Source organism: Lucilia cuprina, chromosome 4 (assembly GCF_022045245.1).
Source record: "Lucilia cuprina isolate Lc7/37 chromosome 4, ASM2204524v1, whole genome shotgun sequence".
Taxonomy (NCBI): domain Eukaryota; kingdom Metazoa; phylum Arthropoda; class Insecta; order Diptera; family Calliphoridae; genus Lucilia; species Lucilia cuprina.
Genome location: NC_060952.1, coordinates 92,599,998 through 92,618,210, shown reverse-complemented (window position 1 = coordinate 92,618,210; position 18,213 = coordinate 92,599,998). Strand labels below are relative to the sequence as shown.

General features: G+C 32.5%; 1 long non-coding RNA gene across 1 annotated transcript in view; it reads left to right on the top strand.

The window, feature by feature from the left end:
* Positions 1-364: 364 nt before the first annotated feature.
* Positions 365-18,213, top strand: part of LOC111682988 — a 52,055-nt gene continuing 34,206 nt past the window's right edge. Inside the window, exon 1 of the long non-coding RNA XR_006940585.1 lies at positions 365-1,716. This is a non-coding gene — a long non-coding RNA (uncharacterized LOC111682988). The remainder of the gene's footprint in view (positions 1,717-18,213) is intronic.

Sequence of the window (18,213 nt, the reverse complement as noted above, 5' to 3'; positions counted from 1 at the left end):
TACTTTGTGCTAAATTAGTGTCCAGTCTTTTTTTAGGGTTCGTTCTTAAAAAAGTAATAAAAACGGGAAAAAGGTTAAGTAAAATAATATTGCATATTCTTTACACCGAGAATAATAAATTAAGATATATCAATGATTTAAATAATTAAAACGTAACAAAATTTTTGAATAATGATGGTACAAAACGCTATGTGCTAAAATCATGGCCACCACTGTATGTATGTAAGTAAAACATTACAACTTGGATACTATTGACTAAATGATACAATGATAAACGAGAACACTTTCAATAAATAGGAATTATTAAGCGAAGAAGAAATAAACCTGTATTTTACAACGACTATGGTGAGTGACTGACTATCTATGGTGAGTGTGTGTCTAGTGTGTGTGTGTGTATAGTGCAGTGTATGAATGTGGTCTTTTAGGAGTCCAATAGTAAGCAGTGATTCCATACAACATAGAGTTAAATTAACTCAGTCAAACGACAGTAATCGTAGTGAGAGGTTGTCTTTATGATAAATAACGGCGCGTTGGTTTAAAAATTGTATACAAAATAAATAAATTGAGCAAAAAAGAGTGTTTAAAAAAATGCATTAATTTACAACAACAACATTTACAAAAAGTGCAGTTTAAAGAAAAAGTGAGAATAAAAACATAAATTAAAAAGAAAACAAAGTAAAATCTTTAAAACGCATAAAGAAACTTAAAGCAGTCAATAGAAAATAACTAAAACTCTTTAATGCTGAAGGTGAAATATTAAAATTAGAAAAAATCTATAGAATTTTTAAAGAAAATTGGTAATTTTTTACAAAAATCTTAGAAAAAAGACCCCCCGTTTTGTAAAAAAAATAATTGTTGTGTTTCCATTTTGTTAAATGAAAAACTCTCATTAAGATTGTTTTGAATAAATATTACACAGAAAAGAGAGAAAAAGAGAGAGCATTTAATATATATATCGTAAGAAAAAGAGGGGAGAATAAAAAGTGTTGTTTTCAATTAAATTGTTAGTGTAAAGTTTATGCTGCAAAGTCTTACACACACACACACACGCGTAAAAACTTAACACTCACCTCTATAAGAAAAAAATTTAAACGAATGAAATACCTAATTGAAAAACCGGTTACTTTAGCTTAAAGTAGTGGCTGCTCCTCTAAAAAAAAACCAAAAACAACAACAACACCAATAATTTTATGTTGTGTACATATTTTTTTGTTGTTGCTGCTGCTGTAGTTTTCGCCTTTTAACTACAATAATCACGATCATAACAACGAAAACGAAAAATATATAATTTTTTTTGTTATTTGGTTTTATTTTCTTGTTCATAAATTCCATTAAGCCAAACAAACGAACCGTCGACAAAAACCAACAACAACCATACGTTAAATATATTTGAAAAAAAAAATATATTCAATTTATGTAAAAAACAACAACAAAAATACCTTAAAAAATACTTGTGGCCCTTACGGCGAAATAACAAAAACAAATGTTGTAAACCAAAAAAATTCAACATTTATAAAAAAAAAAACTAAAAAAAGAAATTTTTGTTAAAAAAATATATAATTTATGTCATTGTTTTACAACAAGTGTTTTAAATAAAAGATATTACTTTTTTAAAGTTGCATCAATTTTTGGTAAAAAAAAAATCATCATATCAAAGTGGAGTAGCGTTTTTTTTGGAAATAAACCTATTTGAAAGGACTAAATCAGTAGTTTTTGGTAAGTTTTTAAAAAAATTTTCAATTTATAATTAGAATTAGTTATAAGAGGGTGAAGTTGACCCCTTTAGCGGGCTCAGGAAATGCATTCCTATTTGCTAAGTGTTAAATGTTAAGTTTTTCAATGTTTTCAATCATTAGGGTTTAGTGATAGTAAAATGAGATGTTAGGTCAGGTTAGGTGGACATACTTGATTTCAGTATATTGATCCCTTTGTGATACCAGAAACGATCAGCGTATTAGTACATTTCGATCTAATTACTCTGGTTTCCTAAACCGAACCATTTTTTTCAACGAATATAGTAATCTATCTTTTGGATGTTGACCTCCCCTAAGTCATGCAAAAAGTAGCTAGCTAGCAGACCTATTCTATGATCTACTAGGGCGGTGCAATAACAGTTATACTCTCTTCTTCTTCATTCTAGCAGCTCCTGCAGAAATCATTACTGGGTAAAATTAGTGTTCTTGCATGGAGCGCGAGAGGCCAATGGCTAGTCATCAACGCCGTTAACTTACGTAAATTGACTTTCGGAATATGGAAAAGCGCTTGATATCTTTGTGGGTTAAATGATGATCACATGATCCTTGCCTGTCTACAGATTGGCCTTAGTCGATCATTTGCATTGCGCAAACTCATATAGTTCATCACGTATTGAACGTTTGCAGATTGAAAGCGGTATGCCGTCAAAGGTCGGTCGGTATACTCTCTTGCAAGTGAGGAACGTAAATATGGAAGAGAGTCCACAATGGTATTACCATTAATTTGTTAATGCCTTGGAATCTGAGATGTTATATCCCTAGATATTTGAATCTCATTTCTACAAAAGCCTGACAATGAAAAAAAATAATGTGCTTTAGAGTTTTATTATCCTTTAAATATGTTCCATAGTTCCTCCATTTTATTGTTTCATTTTAATTCTGCGCTGGTTTTTTGTTCTCGAGCTCACTTCCTTTCAATGTTAGTACATTCGCACTTTCGCTAGCGACTACTTCCGAGTGATCTGAAAGAAAAGAAATCTAGTTCAAAAGAGTTAATACATTCACTTAAGTTTTTCTGAAATGTGTACTCTCTAGATCACTTGGGAACATAAAAGTGATTGCTGTTTCTTCTCTTGTCAAATTCTCTCTTTGTTTACAAAAAGTACTTTTGTAAAGAAAGACGTATCAGAGCCAACTTACTCATGGTCTCCTTTTCGAACTACCATAAATTATTTCAAAGTATTAATCATTGTTAGCCATGATCATTTCTATTGTTCAATTAAGCCAATTTCGGATATACAGTTCTAAAATGAAGCGCATCACAGAGAGAGCATTCTTTAAAGTTGAATGGGGCAAAGTTTGAACTACAACTTCAAAACTTATCAATCACTTGTTTATACATAGTTTTAAAGCGATACAGCGTTCGAATATTATCTATTTGGAGTCGATATTTCCTCTATTTAGAGTTTTTAAAGACAGATTTTGTTCGTCTAGATTTATAGATTTTTTTAGAATTACAAAAATTTTTCTATAAAGTTCATGCTAGTTAGTTTAGTTTAAAAAGGGTTGTATACCGAGTAGCCGGAGAGAAAAGTTTGAAGTCAATAAATTTCTATCCTTAAAGAGAGAACGAATGTTGACCGCTTATCACTCCTACAATAATATATATTACTCCTTATATCTAATCCTAAAGTATACTGGCGGCCTTGGCATTCAACCTCGGTCATAAGGCATTGGATACTTTGCACTCCATCCTACTATGCCAGGATTGGTTGGATGAGTTGTTGAATTTATCAGAGATTAACCTTTAGTAGTGGCAGATATGATGTTTCACCAACCTAACTCCACTATTGGCGTCCAGATCTGACACTTGTCTGACCAGTTCGTCTCTGATCTCATTACCACCCTGTATATTACAGCGCCCTGAAACTAGAGATACAATCCGATGCAAAGTGATAGGCGGCGGTGGCGCAACCATTTTCGGTCGGCTTATTATAGAAAATATCAGCGGCGGTGAAATTGTCGCCTCAATTTAACTTATTCTTCAGAAATTTTTATAAGTTTTTTTTTCTGCAGAAAATGGACATTATTATTGTAATAATAACTATTTTAATATTAGATCAATATTGTGTGGGAACTCTTTTTAATTTGTAAAAATGTAATATAGTGGAAACTCCGTTTAAATTGTTTAAAATATTTCCTGAAATATGTTCGATTCAGACGATGCAAACTGATCGGCGGAGGCGGCTTATTATAGAAAATATCGACGGCGATCAAATTGCGTTCATTATATTAAAAATTCTCTGTATACTAGTCTGCTAAATAGAAACTAGTTTAAGTTTTTTATGCTGAAAATGAGATCAATATTTTGCTGCTACGTTTAAGGCAGCTTTAGTTTTTGAGCCGAAAGAAGTTTGCTTGTAAAATATTACCGGCGGCCATCCATCGCCGATTTGAGCCGTATCTCCGTCCCAACCCAACACAATCTGATTGTATACAATCCATATATCTTACGTATAACATCCCTACAGCTGCTTACTAATTCGTAATGAACTACATAACTTTTTAAAGATCTCTCTAACTATTCAGTGCCTCCCTAAGTAATCTGAACGGGGTATAGTTTACTAACTGCTTCACAATTGTTAAGTTTAAATGCCTCATGTCAAAGACTTCCAAATTAATTACTCATTCTAAGTTTTCTTCTCAAATGACTGTAATTGTAATATGTTTTTTTTTTTAATTATTAGCCAACTGTAACATAAATTAATTACAGTAAAGTTTAAGCCAACTAATCGTTTACCATTTTTATTCTACCATAAAATAGGTCATCGTGAAATTATATTCTAAACATTATTTTTTTTTTCAAATATTCATATTACATTTAATTCTCATTGCTGTTACAATTACTAGTATTTTTCACCTTTATAAAGAATTAGAATTTTATTTCTGTATTTTTTTTTTTTGTTCAAACATAACAAGTTGTTGTTATTGTATTTATTATTAATAATAAATACAACTAACGATTAACCTTTTTTTCTCTACATTATTAGCACAATAAATTTATCGATAAATATTTCTTATTAGAACAAGGTCATTAAAATAATTTCCAATTTACGTGTTTGACGAAAAAAAAAAAAAAAACGCGGTAAAGAATACTTAGTGTTGGTTTTGGTTATAATGGCATTATTTTTCTTTTAGTTTTTAGGTTGTTATGGCTATTTATATTGTTTATATAAATAAATAAATTATTGTATAGAATTTTATAAATTTACTTATTGTTTTGTAAATTAACTAATCATTCTCTAGTTTTTTTGAAAAAAAAACCAAAAAAATGGAGAAAATATTAACAGAAAAGTAACAACAAGTTGTTTATGTTATGGCTGCTGTTGTTTGAGTTTGTTGTTGTTGTTTTTATGCATAATTATTACAATATTATGTCGTTATTGTTGTAAAGCTTGCTGTAGTTGCGGTTACAGTGTTGCCATTTAAAATGATGAAATAGACCGTATTGAGGTTAAAACAATTGATTCTTTATGGCACAGATTGTTTTAGATTTGGAAGTAAGTATGTTCATGTATGATATTTACCAAGGTTCTTGTACTAGCGAACATTCATATCTTGTCCAAATTCAGGCAACACTTCGTCTTATTACTATGTGTTCTAGAATATAAAAGAATCTAAGGAATAGTCGACGTATGATCATTAACAGGAATGTAGGAAGAAGGATTGTATTCACAGACATCACGAATGATGGCGTTCTTCACAGAAAGCCTTGGAAATATAATGTATTCCAAGTCATAAGTGGATTAAGCACAATGAAGAGAGAGAGAGAGGGCTTATCCTTTACATTAAAGTCGACTAATTGAACTTTCAAATGATATAAGAAACTTCATAAATAAAGTTATCTTCGCGCTATTGTAAGGTCTCAGAAATTTTGTTCAATACTGCGAACACCATATATCCAAAAACTTGGAGTAGTAGATGAGATAGATTCGTAGGTTAACGAAGGATAATTCTTCAGAAATATATATTTGATCTCTTGACTAAAGGTATAATATCTTCAAACACTAATGAAATGAAGAAATTCTGAGATAGATTTGATCTTTTCATAGTTAGTATCTTCGCAGCAGAAATATATATTTGGTCTCTTGACTTAAGGTATAATATCGTCAAAACCAAATGAAATGAAAAAAATCAACTTAGATTCAGCTTAGCACTGAGAGCTTAGATTTTAAATTTCGTAGATATTTAATGGGCAAGAGAATCCCATAAGCCTACTTGCAATAACGGAACGATGGGATAATTAAATTCCTATGAGACACACAAGTTTACGGGCACTACAAGACCAAATTGAACGAAAACATTGATCGGGGAGAAGTGATAAAAGCCGGAATGCAAACTCTGTAAATGTTAGGCTTTCTTCAATACTCGTATTATATATCCCAGAAATAGTGATAGGAAATTGGTTTAACGAATTCAGACGAAAAGTCTGGAACACATTATCTGTCATTGTAGAAACTTTTTCTAGTGCGCTCAGTAACATTGACTTTGAAAATCTAAAACTTAGATACTGAACATTGGACAATGATAATTCCTTTCATAGCGCATACTTTCCTTAGTTCTAATCTTACATTCCCATGTTTTCTTGATGAGTGACTCATATCTTAGTGCATTGTAATACCGTGGTAAAGAGGTGCTATTAGTACCTCTAGTCTGGAGATGTCACTTGTATCCTCGGCGTTTCCTTGAAATGATTTGACATGGCGTCGAACCAGAGCACCTACGGATGGTCAGTTGCCCGCAGGTCTTTGTTCTGGCTTGTTAGTTGTTTGAGGTGCCTTCGGGATCCACGTAGTGACTGTGTTTTAAATTCAAATTCGCCGGAGGATGGTGCTTGGTTAAAAGATTGATGCACGGTGAAATAAAAATTTTCGGGATAAGTTTCTGTTACCGGTACAAACCACAGGGCAAGGTTGTTGGAATTAAGCTGATATTGTACGATCGTATACTTGTATCTGATGGACGAGAATAATCCTGAGTTGTATCTCTTGCGATATCGAAAAGAAGAATGAAGTAATAGTTGAAAGTCGAATGGTTGAGACGTTATGTAATATTTCAATCTTTATTTTTATCGGCGATTTTCCTTCATGGTTTAGTGTGTAGGAGTTTACTCTAAAATTCTCAGCTTATTACAGTAAGTCCTAATGGCCACTAAAAAAAAGTGTTTTAATTAAATATAGAACTATGTGCTTGAACAAACAATTAAGTCCCCAATGCGCTGTTGCCGAAATAACAAAAGCCATCTCAATAATGTACTTGGGCGACATATAAGGTCCAGGAATGCACTGGGGTGAATCGTCGTTCCTCATGGCATCAATGGGTTGTTTACACCTGATGTTGGGTTCGCCCCTTCTATCCTCTCTAACCAGTGATTGCCTTCTTCTTTTTCCTCGGGGTTTGATTGAACTTGTTTCATAACATCTGTCGTTCCCTAACGGGTTTACTAGGCATGAGATTGGATAGCTTGAGTACTTCAACAAAGTGCACATATATTCGACTGGAAATTTCACCGCGAGTCGGGTCGCAAAGAAGCTCATTCAGAGTTTGAAAAAGGCAACCGTGAAAAAGGCCCACACGATTGGTATTCACATAAAGCACATCAATATTAATACCCATCTACATGGCAACTCTGTTCTCTATTGAAACACCTGTTGGTAAAGTTGTAATTTGTTGTTTTATTCTTTCAACTTGTATTTATTTATGTAAATTTTAATTAAATACAATACTGTGTGGTAAATAAAAGAAACAAATAAGTATATAATATAATACGTAGTAAATGCAATACATATATAAAGAATTAGCAATTTACTATACACGACTCAAACGTAAACGATTTCATTCATCCTCTACCCCAATAAAGCCAGAGCAGTTAGCTAGCTAGCTAGTCATGGCAACAGTCATACAGTTAGTCAGTCATTCACTCAATAAATGAGTGGCTAAATATTATATAGCATTACAAGTAACAATTACTTGAAAAACAAAAAACTACTTAAAGGCAAAAGTTGGAATAAAATTGCCTCACACACACTCACACACACCAATAATTACAATGACAAACAGAATTTTTTATTTTTTTAATTTCAAAATAATTCTAGAACATTTTTTAAAAGTTGTTGAAATTGAATTGCAAAATACATTTATTTTTATTTTAAAGACATCAATTAACATAAGTTTTAATTAAATATTTAATTAAATTTGTTAAAAATTCCTTTTTGAATTTAAAAACTACTACTTTTGCAACCCTTACTGTTAGCAAACATTTTTGTAACATTGTTAATTTGACGCCACTAAATTACAATTCAGTTTAATCTCGTTTTTTTTCTTTCTTCTCTTTTTTTGGTGGCTGAGTTAACTTCTTTTTAATGATCATTTTAAATTGCTAATAGTTAGAAAATAAAACTTATTTTTTTTTTTTTTGGGCAAAGATACTGCACACGCAATTAATAACAAGCTGGCAACTTGTTGCATGCTACTCATGAAGGTGTTGCGATTTTTTTCCAAACCAAATTTAAACTCTTACTAAAATCTTTAATATAATTGTTTAATTGTGTTCCATTATCAGTTTTCTTTAAATTAAGTCTGCACTTACATGCGAAAAAAATTGAAAAAAACAAGTAAGAAATTATAGTCGGCCGAGGCCGACCATATAATATCCTACACATGTTACAAAAAGGAAAATGTTATTTAGTTTTCATAATATAATATTTAAGTTGAATTGTACCTTGCCTTCCCCCCGGGGGCATGTTACCTTGGCGAGACATCCGCCTTGGTGTTATTGCAATCCCGGGGTATATAGAGGTGGCCAATACCTTCAATCTGACCGGGATTGAAAAATTGGTTACAGTCTACTGTTTGGCTTAGTCCTTGCATAGATTGCCAGAGGTCAGACCAGAGCACCGCATAATCTGGTACTACGGGTGGCCAGTTGCCCGCAGGACTGTGTCCTCGGTGGTCAGTTGGTTGAGGTTCCTTCGGGATCCACGTAGTGGCTGTTGGTTGAACCCAAATTCGCGGGAAGAGAATAAGTGGCGGTTAAAAGACTGATGCATGATAATAGTCAATATTTCGTGATAAGTTTCGGTGCTGTTGCCGAAAATCAACAGATACCCCACAGAGGAGTGACTGTGGAACTAAGCGTTGGAAATGGGTTGGGGTCAATTGTATATGATACGGAATGAATGTAGAGGTATGCGGGACTCATCCACCCGTATACCTAAATGAGTGTGTCGTATGTTTTTCTCTATGAATGTGTCGGATAAATGAGATGTGTGCTGGGTTGAATGATGATGGATGAAAGGTGATACCAATTAATTTTCCTTCCTTGTCCAGATATGTTCAGAATTTACTCTGTTCATATCAGACTTGCCACAGCGTGTCACTGTGAGTAAGAACGATGTCTACGGCATATTGATGGATCGTGCTTCGGTCCACCGGTTACGTCTCTAGGTGCTGTTGCCGAATCAACAGAGCCATAGTAGTGTGGTTGTTTTACAACGTGACTACTTTGGCAAGAGATTAGATAGCTCGAGTACTTCAGCAAAGTACTTGCGCATGGTACCGGTCATAGCCAATGTGCAAAAATTGCCACCTGCGTCTTCATTGAAGACAAAAGGGCGATGGTAGACCGTTCTCAAGTCTATGAGAACTATAATTATAGAGTTCATGATGATCATCAAAGCTAGTATAGAACTTGCTTTTGCATATTTTTGTCGACATACTAGTATATTAGACATAATTATGAACTTAAAAGCCCTATTCGTCGGATTCAGTTGTATGGGTGCTAGGTGAAATAATTGACCGATGTCAACTACTTTCAACAGGCTTCGTCTACGGTACCATAGAAGATAATGTGCCAAATTTCATTGAATTATCTCCAAAATTGCGACCTGTCGTTTGATTACAAAGTTTACAAGCCCTATTCGGGGGTTCAGTTGTATGGGGGCTAGTGGACCGATTTTAACCATTTTCAAAAGGCTTTGTCCCTGGAACAATAAAAAATCATGTACAAAATTTCATTGGATTATTTTCAAAATTACGACCTATAGTTTGATTTAAATGTTTACATGGACGGACAGACGGGCGGACGAACGGACTTAGCTAAATCGACTCAGAAAATGATTCTGAGCCGATTGTTGGGTATAGGACCAATATTATTGTGCGTTACAAACATCAGCACAAACCCAATAGGGTGTAGGGTATAAAAACACATTCCCACCAATAACTTCATTATGTTATTGAAAATGTTCATTATTTACTTGTTTGTTTTTATTTTTTTGGTTAATGATCATTTGTACGTCAGTTTTTTTTAATGGCTTTGCTAGAAAAGGCGGTGGTGTGGAATGTAATCTATAAAAACTAAAATTGTGGTAAATGTAATTATAATTTTGCAAAAAAAAAAAAAACAAAAACAATTTTGCTTTAAATGATAAATATTTATAGTTTTTTAATAATCTATGCCCTACTTCAAGTGTTGCAACAGATAAATTATATAAATGTGTCAGGATCGGGAATATTTTTAACAGATTTATAAAAAATCGACAGTCGAACTATTTCCCTGAAGTGATGAACAGAACATGACAGATAAAGGCGCCCTAAAGAAATAGAATAGGATTGACCGTAAGATCATGGGAATATTAATCACGACAGTTGTTATATTTTTAGCTTCAAGTGGTTAAAGGGAATGTGCGGGAATCTGTAGTAAAATGATAGCCCGAAAGTTTTATAAAACTTAATAAAAACTACTTGTCTTTTCTTGAGGAGTCTAAGAAGATGAGGGCAATCTATAAGATAACACAGATTTTACAGAATCTCTTGTGCAATAAAAGTCAGACAGTTTTAAAAACTTGGTATGGACAAGAACTTGTATTTTATCGATGAATCCAAAAAGATAAGGGGACTCTGTAAAGTAACCAAAGTACTTTAAACTTTCGAATAACTATAGGATATTTCAGTTGGAAGATAACGATAGATATCAACGACTCTCTCGTGTAATGAAAGCTGGATAGTTTTAAAAAAAACGTTATAGGTACTACTTATCTTTTCTCGGTGAATCCAAAAAGATAAGGGGATTCTGTAATACTCACTACAGGTTTTGTTCAGAGTTCATCTGGTTCCACAAAATGAATTAAAAACACTGAACAGTTTCATTTTAATAATAAACACAGAGACTCAGATTCTCTTATGGTGGCTTCAGGTTATTCAATCAAGAATTGCAATTTGATCTCAACGGGATCATATGTAAGAGGTGTAATTCCACACTGAGAACATTACGAATATATCGGTTTGAAATATAAGTTTTTTCTTCTATAAATGAAAGGATTTCGTAAAACTCACTACAGGTTTAGTACAGAGTTCATCAGGTTACGCAAAATGAACTAAGTTTGATTTTAATAATAAACACAGAGTGGCTTAGATTCTCTTATGGTGGGTATACGTTATTCAGTCGGGCGTAATAACTTATTACAATCGAAAAAGTTGATGTTAAAAGTTCACTTTAGTTAAATATTTAAAAAAATGGTAAGGAATTAAGAGTAGAAGTCCGTCAAGAACTAAGAACAGAGTACCTAGTGTATAGCTCTATCCAACAGTTGAACTTTTTGCAACCATAACTCTATACCGATCTGTTGTGACTTGAAAATATCAATTTTCTCTGTCTTCTAGACATTGACATTTGTCTTGGTTCAGATGTCAATGTCTCTTGTCTTGATCCCGTCATTCTTCTTCTGACTAATTCATGAAAAGAGGAGTGGGTTCATCACTTTGATCAAAGATAGTCAGTCCCCTTACATTCTGTTCGTTTATCTTTAGATCATATCGAAAACTTTCGTCAACAACACTCGATCCTTCACCAGCATCTTGAAATGTATTTGGTGCGGGAAAATACTATCTCTATCAATAAGTCGAGACTTAAGGCTCGTTTGCAAGATCATGATTGTTGGAAATTTTCTGAACATTAAGATCTAACAATCGTATATACATATAGATTTAGTTCTTATTTTAGTATACTGTTACTTCTCTGAGCGATTCGACTACCGCTACAAACTTATTCCGAACATTTATCTTAAAACCAACTCTTCCAGCGGTTAAGGGTACAACCACAGTTACTTCGTGAGTTTTAAGGTTACATGCGATTCCTTACGTCTCGAGTTAAAACGATTTTAAAGAATAACTACCAAGGGTAGACTAATCACTTTATCAGTCCAAGACAAGATTAGAGGTAGCGGGGATACGTTTTTCCCCCGAATTTAATGAAACTGAAGCGAATTTCGAAGGCGTTGATTGATATCTAATGCTTAATTGTATCGACTTTTAAAAAAATGTTGAGAATATGTTCTCTCTCGTTACCTGACTAATAATAAATCGATAAACGAATTCAGACAAATGTTTATCATTAGGAGAGTATAGTGAAACGTTCTTTGTTATTGTCAGACTTTTGTTTAATAAATATTACATCCCTAAGACCTGGTTCACACTGGGAAACATTTGTTGAGAAACTTTTGATTTTGTGTGTGAGAGAAAGAGATGATTGATATTTCTTTCTCTTACACACAAAAATCAAAAGTTTCCCAAAAAAAGTTTCCTAGTGTGAACCAGGTCTTAGGAACACTGGTAAGAAAACTGAAGTATCCATTAAAATGTTTAATTATTTATAACTAGAATTTGTTATGGACTCAAATAAGTGATTCAAGAATGAGCTTTAAAGAGAGCTTGTTTGGACATTTTATAGACAATTGAATAGTCCGACGATATGTGGAGCTTCATATAGATCTTCCATTCTGACGCCGTCCCCCTTACAACATCTATATATTGTAAGATTTTTCACAAATCCTAAGTTGTTTTGCCTACTGAGGAAAATGGATCAATAGTCAGTACTGAACTGCGACATGCAGTTGGACATTCTAAATCGTCCAAATTTGCATATTCAACCCTATCGGCAATCAACATTACGCGTGAAATTTGTTCCCCTTTTAACTTTTTTCGTTCACTAACTTTTTTGTGGTGAAAAAAATTCCCCTGGTGTGAAATTTTGTAAACATTGAACAGCTGTTACATACAAAATAAACTATTGTGAATGAATTGTTTACAACAAGTTAACGATAGCAATTTTCCCTTAGAGGGGGGAATAAAAATTTCACTTATATTTGCGATAGGGGTGATTATCTTCTTTTTAGTTTAAAATATTGACGCTATAACTTCTTTATTCATCTCAAAAAGTAGGGCATTTGAAATTCGTCTTTCAATATTCCTTCAATATTCAATGTTTTTATAACTTAACGAAAAAATTTGTTAAACCATAAAAAGTTTATATAAAACAAACTGCCTTTAATAATAAAAAACAACAACTACAAGATAAATTTCCCCCTTAGCCGCTAAGTTCTACTTATTTTTCCAAGTCGTTGGTGCCACTCAATACAAGACAAGATTTGTAAAAAACTGAAAAAAAAACAAATCAAAACCTAAGAAAATATAAAATAATTTTGCTCTAAAGAAATATTTATATATAACTTTAGCGTTTTTTTCTTTCTTATAAATATGGACTCTTGCCAGCCAAAGTGTATTGCGTTAAATGTGCAACCACTGCGCGCAGTGCAATCCAAAAATGTTTAAGTATTTTGAAACACACGAGGAGAGGGAGACTTAGTTATTGGCAAGTGTTTCGATTTAACTTTAAAAAAACTCATTGCACTGGCTTAAAGCGGTTTTACCACCAGCACCAACGCCATCATTATTATCATCATTGCCAGCGTCGTCATCAGCTGTATATAGTTTTGGCTTCAATCCCTGCTTTAGGTAAATGCTTTGTAAAATTGTACTCGTTTAATAAAGCGCTCACTTTAAACCGTTGCTTTTAGCTTGCCAGTAGATATAGTTAGATATAGCTTATTGCTGCTGTCTGTTTGTTTGGCTTGTTTCTTTCACATTCATACGGATCATGATGATGATGATAATAGTTGATGGCTGTCTTACCGTACATTTTTACGCCAAGTTTTAACATGCATTTTAACAAAGAGTAACGTTGTAAATAATTATACATGGGTAACACTTTTTTTTTAAATAGATTTTCTTGAAAATCTATATTTTAGTTGTTGGTGTTTTTACTAAGAATTTTTCGCTTGTTCTTGTATTCCATTGATATCGCTTATGAATGGGGTTTGTAAGACAGTTTTGAAGTTTTTGTTATTTAGTTAAATTTTGTATTGAATTGTTTAGCGTTAACATGTTGTGTTAAAAATTTCTTCGTTTTGAAGTACATAATTTTTCTTTCAGTGTGTCAAGAAAAAAAATTTAAGAGAAATGTTTAAACTTTCCTGAATCACTGCCCTGACTTTAAAAACTTCAATATTATCCGCCACTAAATGTTGTTGCTTCCCGCTTTATAGAATTGCTATGGTTTGTGGGGATCAAAATTGAAAATTGGCTTTCTAGAGTTCGTATCTAGTTCTATGAAAAACAGTGGTGATCTTTTCTGTTCTGCTTTAAATCGCAATAAACGGAGTCGAAAATTCTTCAAGTTCTCAAAAACTCTGGGAACAAGTTGCAATATTCGATATCGATGAAAGAATTCGTTCGAAATTCTATTAAGATTTCGGTCGAGAATGATCAATTTTGCAATTCGTCCCAAGGTATTTCCCTTGGTTTCCGCTCACACTTGTAAAGATCGATCGGTTTTAATTCGATTAAGTTTCTCAAAAACTCTGGGAACAGTGGTGATCTTGTTTTGTTCTGCTTTAAATCGCAATAAACAAAGTCGAAAATTCTTTAAGTTCTCAAAAACTCAGAGACCAAGTTGCGATATTCGATATCGATGGAAGATTTCGTTCGATGTTAATTCAATTAAGATTTCGATCGAGAATAATCAATGTTGCAATTTGCCCCAAGGCATTTACATCAGTTTCCGATAAACAGCGGTGCTCTGGGAAGATCAATCGATTTAAATTCGATTCTAAAAAACTCTGGGACCAAGTTGTAATATTCGATATCAATCAGATTTCGTTCGATTTTAAATCTATTTGGACTTTGATAATCGATGTTGCAATTTTTCCTTAAAAATTTCCCTAGGTTTTCTGAATAAGAGGAGTGTTTCGGTTTTATGGAATGTAATATTGGAGGAGGCCACTCACAACTGAGAAGATCGATCGATTTGAATTCGATTAAGTTTCTCAAAATCTCTGCGACCAAGTAGTGATATTCTATATCAATCGGTTATCGTTCGATTTTAATTCCATTAAAATTATGATGATCGATGTAGCAATTTTTCCTAAAGCACTTACCTTGATTTCCGAAAAAGAGTGGTGTTTTGGTTTTACGGAACATAATATTGAAGAAGGGTACTAACAACTGGGGAGACTTAGTTTTGATTCGAGGAGGAGACTCCTTTGAGTTCTATTAAAATTTCAACCGACTTGCTTTCTGAGAAAGAGAGATGCTTTAGCTTTGCCGGATCTTAGCTCATAACTGTCTATACTACCATGGGATCCTATGGGAATCTGGTATACATGTTTAAAGGCACACAACCGTTTTCAATATAATTAATTTACAAAACATACTGCTTCCAAGAGAATTATTGATGATTAAGACTCGTTCCATATCCGTTTCAACCCACATAACAAATATCTATTGCAAATTTCGATCGATTAAGGTTTTATTCAATATCACAATTAATGCTCTTAGAGCAGAGATTTGCTCTTGAAACACTTTCAAAAAAGCTTCATGTCATTTAGCTACTTAATGTTGTTATTACTTTAAAAAGAAGAGAGATGCTCTGTATTGCGGGACCTTAAATTAAAGAAGCTCTTAACTCACAACTTCTTGTGATTCTTTAGGAATCTGGAATCCTTATTCAAAGCCAAATAACTAGGTAAAATATCATAATCTTACTTCTTCAATGAGAACTAGTGATCCTTAAGATTTCGTCTATACCTGTTAAAATTTTGTTTATGTTTTAATTAGTTTCTTAAGAGAAGTGTTTAGTCAACCGTTACCCAGGTATTATAACTTCATAGCCTTCTGCAACTTGATGTAATTGCTTTCTGGGAAAGAGAGTTTTTTACGGGACTTAAAGTTAAAAGAGTTAATAACTTACAACTGTGCTGAGTCCCTATTAGTTCGCAGTATAAACCAGTGATCCTCAAGACTCCTCCTCAAGATGTCCAAATTCACAAAACCTCCATCTTGAAGCAAATTGCGGCATTCGATCGAAGTCTGAATTGCGACTAACATTCTTGGTAGTAATTGCATTGTGACATTTAGACATTGATCGAAATCTTAATTGAGCCCTAGATCGTCAACCGATTTTCGCAATTTTATAATAACGTTGTGATTTTTTGCCACTTATTCTTTTGTTTTTCTGGGAAAAAGTAGTGTTCTAGTTTTAAGGAGCAGACTTCCTTTCTGGTTTTTATGAGAACTAGTGATCCTCAAGACTTGTTTAAAACTATAATCAAAAACTCCGTGAGGAAATTGTGTTCAAAATCTCTCTTTGTATTCGATTATCAAAAGTAATTTTCTTCCACTTTCTTTCTTCAAGACATCGGAACTTAATGCGGGAATGAGATGTGTTTCGGTGTTATGTTACGGGTGCTATTAACACAGAATTGTTCAGAGTATTCATTTGGTTCCTGTGGAATTAGTTATACTCTGGACTTGCTCAATGTTCGTTTAAACACAAATAACTCGGGTTTAAGAAATTTAAGAACAATTTTAAAATTCATACTCTTCGAAAATCTCAATGTCTAAAGACATTTCGATAGAGGACAAATGCCGGCGCCATTTTTTATCCCTTATTGTTTTTACCCTTTAGAAATTAACCTTTTCTATTCTTTAAACATTTTATTACTAGCAATAAAACATTTTATAGTTTTAATTTAAACAAATCCTTAATTTTATAACAAAATTTCCTTCAGTTTATTTGTTTTAATGTTTAAAACCTGCTTAAAATAAAGATTACAACATTACATACTCGTTTAAATGTTATAACCATATAATAAATAAGTACATAAATAAATTAATAAAAAAAATTCAAACAAAATAATGATCATTTAATTTACATTAAGGCAGGTTTGATTGTTAGTTTCATGTGTTTAAAATTGTATAGATTTGAAATACATACCACTACTACAACTACTACAACTCATATGAAGATCTATTTAACTGTCGTATTTAGTTGTAAAATATCAAGCTTCCTGTTTATTATAATTAACCCTTTAAAAACCGGTTAGCTAATATAACTGTGACTTTAAAGTTATAATTAAAAGACGATTTTAACTTTTGTTATTTGATTTTTATTAGTGATACAAACTAGGGATTAAATATTAATCATATAAAACTTGTTTTATATTTCTACAACAACACTATTCTAAAGTGAGTTTAACCAAAGATTACCGATACTTTCGTACGAATGTCTCTTCAATTTCTCAAAAACTCTGGGACCAAGTTGCTCTATACGATATCGATTTGATTTTGTACGATTTTTATTCCATTAAGATTTTGATCAATAACTATTGATGTCCTTGGTTTATTAATCCGGTTTTATGGAACCTGATGTAGAAAAAGGTCACTAACAGCTGGGAAGGGTTCTTTAGGGTTCGAAGGGGAAACTCGTTCGATTTGAATTCTATATATATTATAACCCATAACTATAGATATTGCAATTTGTCATGACTTTAAGCAACTTAGTGTTCTTGCTTTTCGAGTTAAAGAAGTGTTCCAGTTTTGCGTAATCGGAACACTTCATAACTGTCCATGGCTTCTATGGGATTGTATGGAATACTTGTATTGTTATTTAAAGGCAAACAATCGTGTTCATAATCACAAATTTACAAAATCAAAGGCAATATAACTACACAACAGCTTTCATGAAATTTGATTGTCTTAAATAATTCGGTGGCATCACTGCAAACCTTAGCCATCAAACTGAGTTGCCAATACAGTAAACGTGTCATCAAACGTTTTTCTCACATTTCTATTATTTCAAATTGTGCCATATCTTTTTCTGTCTCTATTTTTTTCGAAACTATTAGAATTTTTATAATTAAATTAAACTTTTTTCTTCTCTCATTTGTTGATTTTATTCAATATGTTGTTAGTTTTTAATTGACGTCAGCCATAATTGACATGTTTTCTGCACAAGTTCTAATTATAGCAACAATTAGAAAAAAACTAAAACAAAAATACAAATTTAATTGAGTTTATTAAAGGTTAGATTTAGAGGTGATGATTGAAAACAATTAGAGAAAAAAATGACAATTTAGAAAAAAAAATAAATAAATAAATTTAGAATTATTACATTTTTACTATCAACTAAACTAGACACTTGAATATAGACTAACCTATAGATTAGATAGTTTAGGACTCTAGTCTATAGTCTAGTCTATAGTCTAGTCTATACTCTAGTCTATAGTCTAGTCTATACTCTAGTCTATAGTCTAGTCTATACTCTAGTCTATAGTCTAGTCTATAG